Consider the following 12,424-nt stretch of genomic DNA (forward strand, 5'->3'; position numbering starts at 1 on the left):
GTTATGCATACAGAGATAAATCTCATCTACCCAGAGTATAACAATGAAGCTCTAATGGTAATCCCAACTCCAGTCCCAATACAAGAACTTAACTCTACCCTTTGCACTCATGAATCTTTCAAACTCTTTTTCATATCATTCGTTTCTATTTCTCTTAACTCTAGGAGAAGCTTTCTCAACACTCTGATACATCAAGCGGATTTGGATTTCTTTAACAACTAAGGTTCCTGTTTTTAATATTTAAAACAAAAGGCTTTTAACCCTTCTTCTTTAGCTAACAAGAACCTCATTCTTTTCTTTAACATTCCCAAAACCTTTACTAGATTTTTTTTTTCTAACTTCTTTAGCTTACTTCCCCTAGAATTCTTTCCCTTTCCTTATCAACAATGAATTCACCCTTTTCTTTTAAACACATCCCAACCCATGATATAAGCGCCCACCAATCCTATCCTGTCCGAAAAACGCGAACTAGAACTACATGAGACACTATCTCTCTCGTTACGAACCTAACACTTTCTACCAAGCTCAATGGAAATAAGACCTCACAAACACTCACAAGTGATATAGGGCTTGAAAGAGAGTTTAGGTTTGGGTTCGGGTTAACTGCTCTAATAAGGAGAGTCAACTACTTGGATTAACAAGAGTGGTTAAAATGAGTAAGAAAATCCAAGTATTTTAGGGTATCCATGTGTTCAAATTCAATGCCAAGACATGATAATTCTAAATCAGATTCAAGTTCAAATTGATAGGGAATGGTATTAGATCCTAACAGTGTGGTCGAGTAGAGCAATCTAGGCATGGTGCAGTTTTACTTCAATTTCATTGACTACGCATCAAACAACTAACAACGAGGGCACTGAGCTTATCTGGTGAACCAAAATGCTTACAAGGCTATCTCATCATTATCCCCTATGCATATGCAACAATCCTAAACGAAATACTCTACACTCGATCCTAAATGCAATGCAACTACATGAACACTCTATTTTTGTGAAATCATTTTCTGAAATTTTTCAATTTTTTTGGTTTTTTCTATGCCTCAGATGAATGCAGACTCAAGATTATATACAATGAAACACACACTTCCTGAGTCCTCCCCCAAACTTAAATCACACAGTCCACTGTGTGATCAAATTTGGAAAAGAGTACTCAGGACAAAACACATCATAGAAACAAAATAAAAACAGGAGATGGTATATTACAATGGTGGAGTGAGGTGCTTACCTCAGTGGAAGAAGGAGCAAATTTGGTCGTCAATAGCTGCCTGTGATTGCTCCCAGGCCATCGAAGAATCTCCCTGTTGTGTCTCAGCTTCCGCCTGGGGGTATTCAACCTCTGCTCCTTCGTCACGGCCAGCACCGCTCTGATGATACTCGACCTCTCTTCTTCTGCTGCGGCCAGCACCGCGGTCGAGTGATTTACTGACATGGAGAAGTTTTGATTGCATAACTCGCTATACTCGATCACATCGTCATTCGGTCCCTGTAGGGTGTGGTCGAGTGATTTCCTGGGGTGGGGAAACCAGAACAATGTCGAGTGTCCTTGATAACTCCGTGGTCGAGTGTATCTTTGTTCCCTCAAAGCCAGAATCTATTTCCCTTAGCTCTTCATACTTATCTCCTGAAAACACTAACAAGATGCATCAAAAACAACAAGGAAAATTAAAGATATGTACAAAGATAGGCATGAGACTTCCTCCCAAGTGAGCTTGTTTTAGGTCTCTAACTTGACTCCTCATACTCATTAAGCGTTTATAGGCTCCTCCAAAGGAACAGAAGCTCCTTCTGGAATAAACTGATCTATCATGTATTTCTTGAGCCGCTAGCCATTGACTGTGAAGTCTCCATTCTTTCCAGCTAGAGTGATAGCACCATAAGGTCAGACTGCAGTAACAGAGAAAGGACCAGACTATCTAGACTTGAGCTTGCTTGGAAAAAGCCTTAGGCGAGAGTTGAACAGCAACACTTGATCACCAACCTTAAAATCTCTTGAGACTATCTTCTTGTCATGGAAAGACTTGGTTCGCTCCTTGTAGATTTTGGAACTCTCATAAGCTTCTAAGCGAATCTCGTTGAGATCGTTCAGTTAGATCAACCGCTTCTCCTCGACGGTTTTAATGTCAAAGTTCAGGAGTTTAACTGCCCACATGGCTTTATACTCGAGTTCAACAGGCAAATGACAGGATTTTCCATAGAGGAGGTTGAAAGGAGTCGTGCCAATAGGGGTTTTGAAGGCTGTTCTGTAAGCCCATAGTGCGTCATCGAGTTTAGAAGACCAATCTCTCCTTGTAATTCCCACTGTTTTCTCTAGAATTGCTTGTATCTCCCTGTCTGAGATTTCCACCTGCCCGCTCGTCTGTGGATGATAAGGAGTGGCTACCTTGTCCTTTACTCCATGCTTCTTTAAAAGGTTCTCAAAAACCTTGTTGATAAAATGTTTCCCTCCGTCACTGATTACAACTCTCGGGACTCCAAATCTAGGGAAGATAATTGTCTTGAACAGCTTTAACACAACTCTAGCATCATTGGTGGGGCTAGCTATGGCTTCCACCCATTTTGATACATAGTCTACTGCGACCAGTATGTACTTGTTCCCGTAAGAAGAAGGAAATAGACCCATAAAATCAATTCCCCAAACGTCAAAGATCTCAACTTCTAGGATCGGATTCTGAGGCATCTCATTCCTTCTGCTTATGTTCCCTCTTCTCTGACATGAGTCACATTTCGAGATAAATTCTTGAGCATCCTTAAACATTGTCGGCCACCAAAAACCAGCTTGAAGGATTTTTGACACTGTCTTGAACGTTGCAAAGTGGCCACCATAGGCAGACCCATGGCAGTGCAGTAGGATGCCTTCGATTTCGTCTTCTGAGACACATCTCTTGTAGATCTTATTTTTGCAGAGTGTGTAGAGATAAGGTTCGTCCCAGTAAAAATGGTTAATGTCCTTGAAGAACTTCTTCTTCTCATAGCTCGAAAGATTTGGGGGCTCTTCACCACTAACCAGGTAATTGACGTGATCAGCATACCACAGAAGCTTTTCTTCAATTGCACATACTTGATCGAGTGATTTCCGAATTTGACCACTTTCTTTAAGTTGCTGAATTGCCATTAGCTGTTCTTCTGGCATGGAGTCGTCAATAGGGACCTCGTCTTCAATTCTCATTCTAGACAGATGATCAGCTACACCGTTTTCAATTCCCTTCTTATCAACGATCTCCATGTCAAACTCTTGGAGCAATAAGATCCATCTCAACATCCTAGGTTTGGTATCCTTCTTCGCATATATATGCCTCAGAGCAGCATGATCAGTGTAGACTATCACCTAAGAGCCCACCAGGTAGCTTCTAAATTTCTTGAATGCAAATACCACAGCTAGCAGTTCCTTCTCTGTGGTGGCATACCTTACTTGTGCATCATCCATCGTTCTACTCGCGTAGTAGATCACATGCAGCTTTTTATCAATCCGCTGGCCCAGAACTGCTCCTACTGCATAATCTGAAGCATCTCACATGATCTCGAATGGGAAGTCCCAGTTTGGAGCTTGGACTATTGGGGCAGTGACCAAAGCTTCCTTGATTAACTTAAAGGCTGTCAAACATTCTTCATCAAATGCGAACTCGGTTTCCTTGCACAGCAGTCTGGTGAGCGGTCTTGCCAACTTGGAGAAATCCTTGATGAATCTTCTGTAAAATCCTGCATGTCCAAGAAAACTCCTGATGTCCAAGAAAACTCCTGATGTCCTTGAAAGTATTTGGTGGCTGTAACTGCATCATCACGTCAACCTTAGCCTTATCAACCTCTATTCCCTCCTCAGAAATTTTGTGCCCCAAAACGATGCCTTCTTTAACCATAAAATGGCATTTCTCCAAGTTCAGCACCAGGTTTGTCTCTTCACATCTTTTGAGTACCCTGCATAGGTTCGACAAACACGAGGAGAAGAAAGAGCCATACACAGAAAAATCATCCATGAATACCTCCACCATCTCCTCTATCAAATCTGAGAAAATGGAAGTCATACACCGCTGAAAAGTAGCAGGTGCATTACAGAGACCGAAAGGCATACGCTTGTAAGCAAAGGTCCCATAAGGACAAGTAAAAGTAGTTTTCTCTTGGTCATTTGGGTGAATAGGGATTTGAAAAAATCTGCTATAGCCATCCAAGAAGCAATAGTAAGGATGGTTTGCTAATCTTTCTAGCATCTGATCAATGAAGGGCAATGGGAAATGGTCTTTTCTAGAGGCAGCATTTAACTTCCTATAATCAATACACATCCTATGTCTAGTTATAGTCCTAGTGGGTATCAGTTCATCTTTATAATTTTTAATAACTGGCATACCTCCTTTTTTAGGAGCGCAGTGAACTGGAGATACCGAAGTGCTATCAGAGATAGGGTAAGTATCTCCTTTTTCACAACCTCTTTCAAGTTTGGGTTTAATCTCCTTTGAGGTTTAATGCTAGAGTAGGATTCATTTTCAAGATGGATTATATGGGTGCATAAGGTGGGTGAAATCCCCTTAATATCATCTAACGAGTATCCTATAGCTCTCCTATACTTCTTGAGCTCAGTTATCAGCAGGTTTACTTGATCAGTAGTTAGCTCGTCATTCACTATGACAGGATAAGTAGAGTTTAGTCCAAGAAAAACGTACCTTAGCCCTTTTGGTAGCGTTTTCAAATCTACTTTGGGTGCCTTGAGTTCAGACCAGTCATCGGATACTAAGTTGGCTTCAGAGGAGGGGTTGTGATCGAGTAGTTCGGTCGAGTACACTGAATGGTCTATTGGTCGAGTGATGTGGTCGAGTATATTGATAAGTGTGTATTTTACATGTTTTGAGCATCCATTTGTCATCAATTTAGCATCATATCATCAATGTTTCATACCATTTCTCATCATTTGTCATCACTTTACATGTTTAGGATAGATTTGCATGCATGTTGCATATTTGCGTTGATTTCAGGTGATTTGGAGTTGTTGACGAGCTATCTGGAAGAAGCGGGCCTGATCATGACAAACCACTCGACCCCAAGGTCGAGTAGGAGCTTCAAGATCTCAACAGATCACTTGACCCCGCGGTCGAGTAGAGGACATCACTACTTCACCACATCACTCGACCCCGAGGTCGAGTGTCTTCATCCCATCACCTGACCATCACTTGATCACATCACTCGACCCCGAGGTCGAGTGTCTTCACCTTCATTGCCAGACCACTACTCGACCTTTTCACTCTACCTGGAAGTCGAATATCACCATCACCACCACTCGACTGCATACTCGATGATAAGCTTCAGAGCCTTCTTCATTCCACACTCAATCAGACACTCGAGCACAAGGAAGAAAAGAAGACTCCAGTTATTCACTCGACCTCCCACTCGACCTCCGGCTATTAGGGTTTCGGAATATTTGGCTATAAGTAGCATGTACTTCACATTTTCGCAGACCAGTTTTCATCTAGTTTTATTCCGCAGACCTTGTGTTCTAGATCTTTTGTAATTCAGATTTCTCTATATCTATTCGGTATTCAGTATTCAGCTTTTGTTCTTGATTTCATTTACTGTTGTTCATTCTGTTATCATCCTGCTGTTACACTGTTGTTATCATGTTTTCAACTTGTTCAACGTTTATGCTTTCTGTTATGATGTCTGAGTAGTGAATAGGTTTCTTAGGATGGGTTAGAGTAGTGTAGAATTCTCAGTATGCTAGGTGATTGAGTATTGATTGATAGATCCCTTCTGGATTAGTTGTTCTTAATGCCTATTGCTTTATGATCAACTGAAATTTGAGCACAGACATTTCCGCGCCCAAAAGGTGTTCGATGAAATGTCTGAACCAAGGTATTGGTTGCAGGGAGCGTTTTGGCTTTAACTTGTTGATTCGTAATGCCTGTTAGATTAGCTTTCGTCAATGGTGATTGAGTCTGGGACTAGGTTAACTTGAGGGTCTCTGTTACGGTAGCACTTAGATTTGGTTAATGAACTTGTTGTCTAGGGTTAATTTATTGAGCATGTCAATCACCTGTGAACTTGTTGTTGAGGAAACGAAACTACTCAATTACCCCATCCTCGGGAATTCTTTATCTGATTGAATTCTTTGTTTACTCTACTGTTGTTTACTGCATCTTGTTATCTGTCGCTTAATTTCTGCAATTCTTTCTTATTACTCGACCTCATACTCGACCACCCAGTTGTCTGGCAATAGACTGTGCAGTCGAGTATCTGTGTTATACTTTCTGTCTGTTACTCGACCTGTCACTCGACCTCACCCAGTGCTGGCAATAGAGCTGTGTTGGTCGAGTGTTTTACTGTTTCTGTTTGATTTTCTGTTTTCTGCATGATCACTTAGGACTGCTAGAACACACCAAAATTTGTTATTGCTTAGCTTGACTTAGTGACTTCTGATCACATCTTGATTGTTAGCATCACACCCATTTGGATTGACAACCTAAAATACTATAACGACATGATTGGTGTTTTGGGATAATTGACTAAAAACCTATTATCAATTTGGCGTTGTTGCCAATTGGGTGTTTGTTTGTTACATTTGAGATTTCAGACTTGCTTAGATCAAGTTCTTGTTCAATTTTCTTTTCTGTTACTAACTGTGTGTTTTTCTTGTTGTCTTCTTGATCCAGGTACACCTCTACTGTATGCAAACTCGATCAACAGGCAATCAGAACCTCCTTTTCAACGACAACATCGACCGCATAGCTCGCGAACTCAGAGAAAGGAAAAACACAGTCAACCTTGTACCTTAGCAACCACTCGAAATGGCTGACGAACAGAATCAACAAAATGGCCCTACCAACATTGGTGCTGGAGATGCACCACGTTATCACCGTCAGAGGAAAGGAATAGCACCTCCTGCTATCCAGAACAACAACTTCGAGATTAAGAGTGGTCTCATCTCGATGATTTAGGGGAACAAATTCCATGGACTGCCAATGCAGGATCCACTCGACCACCTTGATGAATTCGATAGGCTCTACAACCTGACAAAGATCAATGGTGTCAGTGAAGACGGATTCAAGCTCCGTTTGTTTCCATTCTCCTTGGGCGAAAAAGCACACATCTGGGAGAAGAATTTGCCCCATGACTCAATCACCACCTGGGATGATTGTAAGAAGGCTTTTCTATCAAAGTTCTTCTCCAATGCCAGAACTGCAAGACTGAGAAATGAGATTTCTGGTTTTACACAGAAGACTGGTGAAAGCTTATGTGAAGCATGGGAGCGTTTCAAGGGTTACACCAACCAATGCCCTCATCATGGCTTTACTAAAGCCTTTCTACTCAGCACTCTTTACAGAGGAGTCCTACCACGCATCAAAATGCTTCTGCATACCGCCAGCAATGGGAATTTCCAGAACAAGGATGTTGAAGAAGGCTGGGAATTGGTTGAGAACCTCGCTCAATCAGATGGCAATTACAACGAGGACTGTGATAGGACCGTCAGAGGAACAGCTAACTCTGATGACAAACACAGGAAGGAGATCAAAGCGCTGAATGACAAGCTGGACAGGATTCTTCTTAGCCAGCAGAAGCATGTGCACTTCCTTGTTGATGACGAGCAGTATCAAGTCCAAGATGGGGAGGGTAACCAGTTGGAAGAAGTCAACTACATCAACAACAACCAGAGTGGCTACAAAGGGTATAACAACTTCAAAACCAACAACCCCAACCTCTCCTACCGCAGCACCAACGTTGCTAATCCTCAGGATCTAGTCTATCCTCCACAGCAACAACAAGGTCAGAACAAACCTTTTGTTCCCTACAATCAAGGTTTCGTTCCTAAGCAGCAATTTCTGGGGAACTACCAGCCGCCACCACCACCTGGGTTTACACATCAGCAAAACCAAGGTTCTGCTGCTCCTGAGGCTGATATGAAACAAATGCTACAACAGCTGCTTCACGGGCAAGCCTCTAGCTCCATGGAGATGGCAAAGAAGATATCTGAGTTACATAACAAGCTGGACTGTAGCTACAATGATCTCAATGTCAAGATGGAAACACTGAATACCAAAGTCCGATACTTAGAGGGACATTCTGCATCTTCTTCAGCTCCAAAACAGACAAGCCAACTACCATGCAAAGCAGTTCAGAATCCAAAAAAATATGCTCATGCTATCACACTGCGTAGTGGAAAAGCACTTCCAACTAGGGAGGAACCAAAGACGGTCACTGAGGACAGTGAAGATCAAGATGGGGAGGATTTAAGTCTCGAGAAAGATCAAGCTGACAAACCACTCGAGCAACCACTCGATCTGCCACTCGACAACTTTACTCAACCAACAACTCGACCTATCTTCCCAGCAGCATCAACAACTGCTCCAAAACAAGTTGCTGTCAAAAACAAAGAAAAGGTCTTTGTCCCTCCTCCCTACAAACCACAGCTTCCATTTCCTGGCCGTCACAAGAAAGCTTTGGCAGATAAATATAGAGCTCTGTTTGCCAAGAATATTAAGGAGGTTGAGTTGCGGATACCTCTTGTTGACGCTCTAGCGCTAATCCCAGACTCTCACAAGTTTCTGAAAGACTTGATTGTGGAGAGAATTCAAGAAGTGCAAGGGATGGTGGTATTGAGTCATGAATGCAGTGCTATCATACAAAAGAAGATCATTCCTAAGAAGCTTAGTGATCCTGGTTCATTCACTCTACCATGCTCTTTAGGTCCATTGGCTTTCAATAGATGCCTATGCGATTTAGGAGCATCAGTCAGTCTCATGCCGCTCTCTGTCGCCAAAAGATTGGGGTTCACTCAATACAAGTCCTGCAATATATCCCTCATCCTAGCTGACAGATCAGTAAGGATCCCTCATGGTTTGCTTGAAAACCTCCCAATCAGGATCGGTGTTGTGGACATACCAACTGACTTTGTAGTCGTGGAGATGGATGAAGAGCCCAAGGACCCTTTGATTCTAGGGAGACCTTTCTTAGCCACTGCAGGAGCTATGATTGATGTCAAGAAAGGGAAGATTAATCTAAATCTTGGCAAAGACTTTAGGATAACCTTTGATGTCAAAGACGCGATGAAGAAGCCTACCATAGAAGGGCAACTCTTTTGGATCAAAGAAATAGATCAGTTAGCCGATGAATTACTGGAAGAGCTGGCAGAAGAAGATCATCTTAACAGTGCTTTAACCAAAAGTGGTGAAGATGGTTTTCTGCATTTGGAAACATTGGGATACTAGAAGCTGTTAGACTCCCATAAAGCGATGGAAAAATCAGAACGCTTTGAGGAATTGAATGGACCAGCAACGGAGGTAATGGTAATGAGCGAAGAAGGGTCAACTCGAGTTCAACCTGCACTCTCGAGGACGTACTCGACCAGCCACTCGACCTTGTCTGCCAACGAATCTGGGGAGCCGATCATTCCAACTTTAGATGACTGGTCTGAACTTAAGGCACTGAAGGTTGATCTCAAACCACTTCCTAAAGGTCTAAGGTACGCATTCCTTGGTCCAAACTCTACTTACCCTGTGATCATTAATGCTGAGTTAAATAGTGATGAAGTGAACCTGCTATTATCTTAGCTTAGAAAGTATAGGAGAGCGATTGGTTATTCATTATCCGACATTAAGGGAATTTCACCTAGTTTATGCAACCATAGGATCCATCTTGAAAACGAATTCTATTCTAGCATTGAACCACAAAGGAGGTTAAATCCCAATTTGAAAGAAGTAGTGAAAAAATAAATTTTGAAACTGCTTGATGCTGGTGTCATCTACCCTATCTCTGATAGTACATGGGTTTCTCCAGTGCATTGCGTCCCTAAAAAGGGTGGAATGATGTTGTCAAAAATGAAAAAGATGAACTGATCCCTACTAGAACTATAACTGGTCATAGAATGTGCATTGATTATAGGAAGTTGAATGCTCCATATAGGAAAGATCATTTTCCTTTACCATTCATTGACCAAATGCTTGAACGTTTAGCTAATCATCCATACTATTGCTTTCTTGATGGATACAGTGGTTTCTTTCAAATACCAATTCACCCTAATGATCAAGAAAAAAACACTTTCACATGTCCTTATGGAACTTTTGCTTATAAGAGAATGCCATTTGGTTTATGCAATGCTCCTGCAACATTTCAGAGGTGTATGACCTCTATATTTTCAGACTTAATCGAGGAGATGGTGGAGGTTTTCATGGATGATTTTTCGGTCTATGGCCCCTCTTTCTCGTCATGTTTGTTGAATCTTGGCAGGGTATTGACTAGGTGCGAAGAGACGAATCTTGTTCTCAATTGGGAAAAGTGTCATTTCATGGTGAAGGAAGGCATAGTGCTGGATCACAAGATATCAGAGAAGGGTATAGAGGTTGACAAAGGAAAAGTTGAAGTGATGATGCAGTTGCAGCCACCAAAAACGGTGAAGGACATCAGAAGTTTCCTTGGTCATGCTGGGTTCTACAGAAGATTTATTAAAGACTTCTCCAAGATAGCCAGGCCGTTAACTAGACTATTGTGCAAGGAAACAGAATTTGAATTCGATGAGGACAGCCTCAAATCCTTTCAAACCATCAAGGATGCTTTGGTATCTGCTCCGGTTGTTCGAGCGCCAAATTGGGACTATCCATTTGAGATCATGTGTGATGCATCAGATTACGCAATAGGAGCTGTTTTAGGCCAGAAAATAGACAAGAAGCTTCATGTCATATATTACGCCAGCCGAACGTTGGATGACGCTCAGGGAAGATATGCAACAACTGAGAAGGAGCTTCTAGCTGTTGTATTTGCATTTGAGAAGTTCAGAAGCTATTTGGTTGGATCAAAGGTAACTGTCTATACAGACCTTTGAGGCATCTGTATGCCAAGAAGGATACTAAACCAAGACTGTTGAGATGGATACTTTTATTGCAAGAGTTTGACATGGAGATAGTAGATAAGAAAGGCATTGAAAATGGTGCAGCTGACCATCTGTCAAGGATGAGAATTGAAAAACCCCTTCCCATAGACGATTCAATGCCACAAGAGCAGCTCATGGTTGTAGAGTTCTTCGGAAGGAGCTACAGTGGGAAAGAGTTCCACCAACTGAATGCTGTTGAAGGAGAATCTCCATGGTATGCTGATCATATCAATTACTTGGCGTGCAGAGTAGAGCCTCCCAACCTGACAAGTTATGAAAGGAAGAAGTTTTTCAGAGACATACACCATTACTACTAGGATGAGCCTTATCTTTACACTCTCTGTAAAGATAAGATCTACAGGAGATGTGTCTTAGAAGATGAAGTGGAAGGTATCCTGCTGCATTGCCATGGCTCAGCATATGGTGGTCACTTCGCGACGTTCAAGACAGTGTCCAAGATTCTTCAAGCAGGCTTTTGGTGGCCAACAATGTTTAAGGACGCTCAGGAGTTTGTTTTAAAGTGTGATTCATGCCAGAGAAAAGGCAACATCAGCAGAAGAAATGAGATCTTTGATGTATGGGATTGATTTTATGGGTCCATTCTCATCTTCATACGGTAATAAATATATACTGGTCGCCGTAAACTACGTATCAAAATGGGTCGAAGCTATTGCTAGTCCTACCAACGATGCAAAAGTTGTGCTGAAGCTGTTCAAGACCATAATCTTCCCAAGATTTGGAGTTCCCAGGGTAGTAATCAGTGATGGCGGGAAGTATTTCATCAACAAGGTTTTTGAGAACCTCTTGAAGAAGCATGGAGTAAAGCACAAGGTCGCCACTCCCTATCATCCACAGACAAGCGGGCAGGTTGAGATCTCCAATAGGGAGATAAAAACAATTCTGGAAAAGACTGTTGGGATTACAAGGAAAGACTGGTCTGCAAAGCTAGATGATGCATTATGGGCTTACTGAACAGCCTTCAAGACCCCCATTGGTACAACTCCTTTCAATCTTCTCTATGGAAAATCATGTCACCTACCTGTAGAGCTCGAGTACAAGGCAATGTGGGCGGTAAAACTTCTGAACTTTGACATAAAAACTGCTGAGGAGAAGTGATTAATCCAACTCAGTGACCTCGATGAGATCCGTCTAGAAGCTTATGAGAGCTCTAAAATCTACAAGGAGAGAACCAAGCTTTTCCATGACAAGAAGATCATCACTAAGGATTTCCAGGCTGGAGATCAGGTGCTGCTGTTCAACTCTCGCTTGAAACTCTTTCCAGGAAAACTCAAATCCAGATGGTCTGGCCCCTTCTGTATGACTAAGGTCCGTCTTTATGGAGCAGTCACTCTAGCTGGTAAAAGTAGAGACTTCACAGTAAATGGTCAAAGACTCAAGAAATACTTAACAGATCAAATCCTTCCAGAGGTGACATCGGTTCATCTCCAGGAACTTCTTGATGATTAAAGGAGTAAAGGAGTCAAGCTTATGACTTTAAACAAGCTCACTTGGGAGGAAGTCCCATGACTATCTCTGTAAATATTTTTTTTTATTTTCTTGTTATTTTTGATTTGTCTTGGTT

General features: G+C 41.9%; 3 pseudogenes across 3 annotated transcripts; 2 read left to right on the forward strand and 1 right to left on the reverse strand.

Annotated features, from left to right (window-relative positions):
- Positions 1-1,055: 1,055 nt before the first annotated feature.
- On the reverse strand, positions 1,056-4,791 carry AT1G41700 (annotated as a pseudogene; the record flags this gene model as incomplete). The annotated part of the gene is made up of 1 exon: positions 1,056-4,791.
- A 120-nt stretch (positions 4,792-4,911) lies between these two features.
- Positions 4,912-5,493, forward strand: AT1G41723 (annotated as a pseudogene; the record flags this gene model as incomplete). Its single annotated transcript has 1 exon — positions 4,912-5,493.
- A 1,153-nt stretch (positions 5,494-6,646) lies between these two features.
- On the forward strand, positions 6,647-12,304 carry AT1G41710 (annotated as a pseudogene; the record flags this gene model as incomplete). Its single annotated transcript has 1 exon — positions 6,647-12,304.
- Positions 12,305-12,424: the final 120 nt, after the last annotated feature.

Source organism: Arabidopsis thaliana (genome assembly GCF_000001735.4).
Source record: "Arabidopsis thaliana chromosome 1 sequence".
NCBI lineage: Eukaryota > Viridiplantae > Streptophyta > Magnoliopsida > Brassicales > Brassicaceae > Arabidopsis > Arabidopsis thaliana.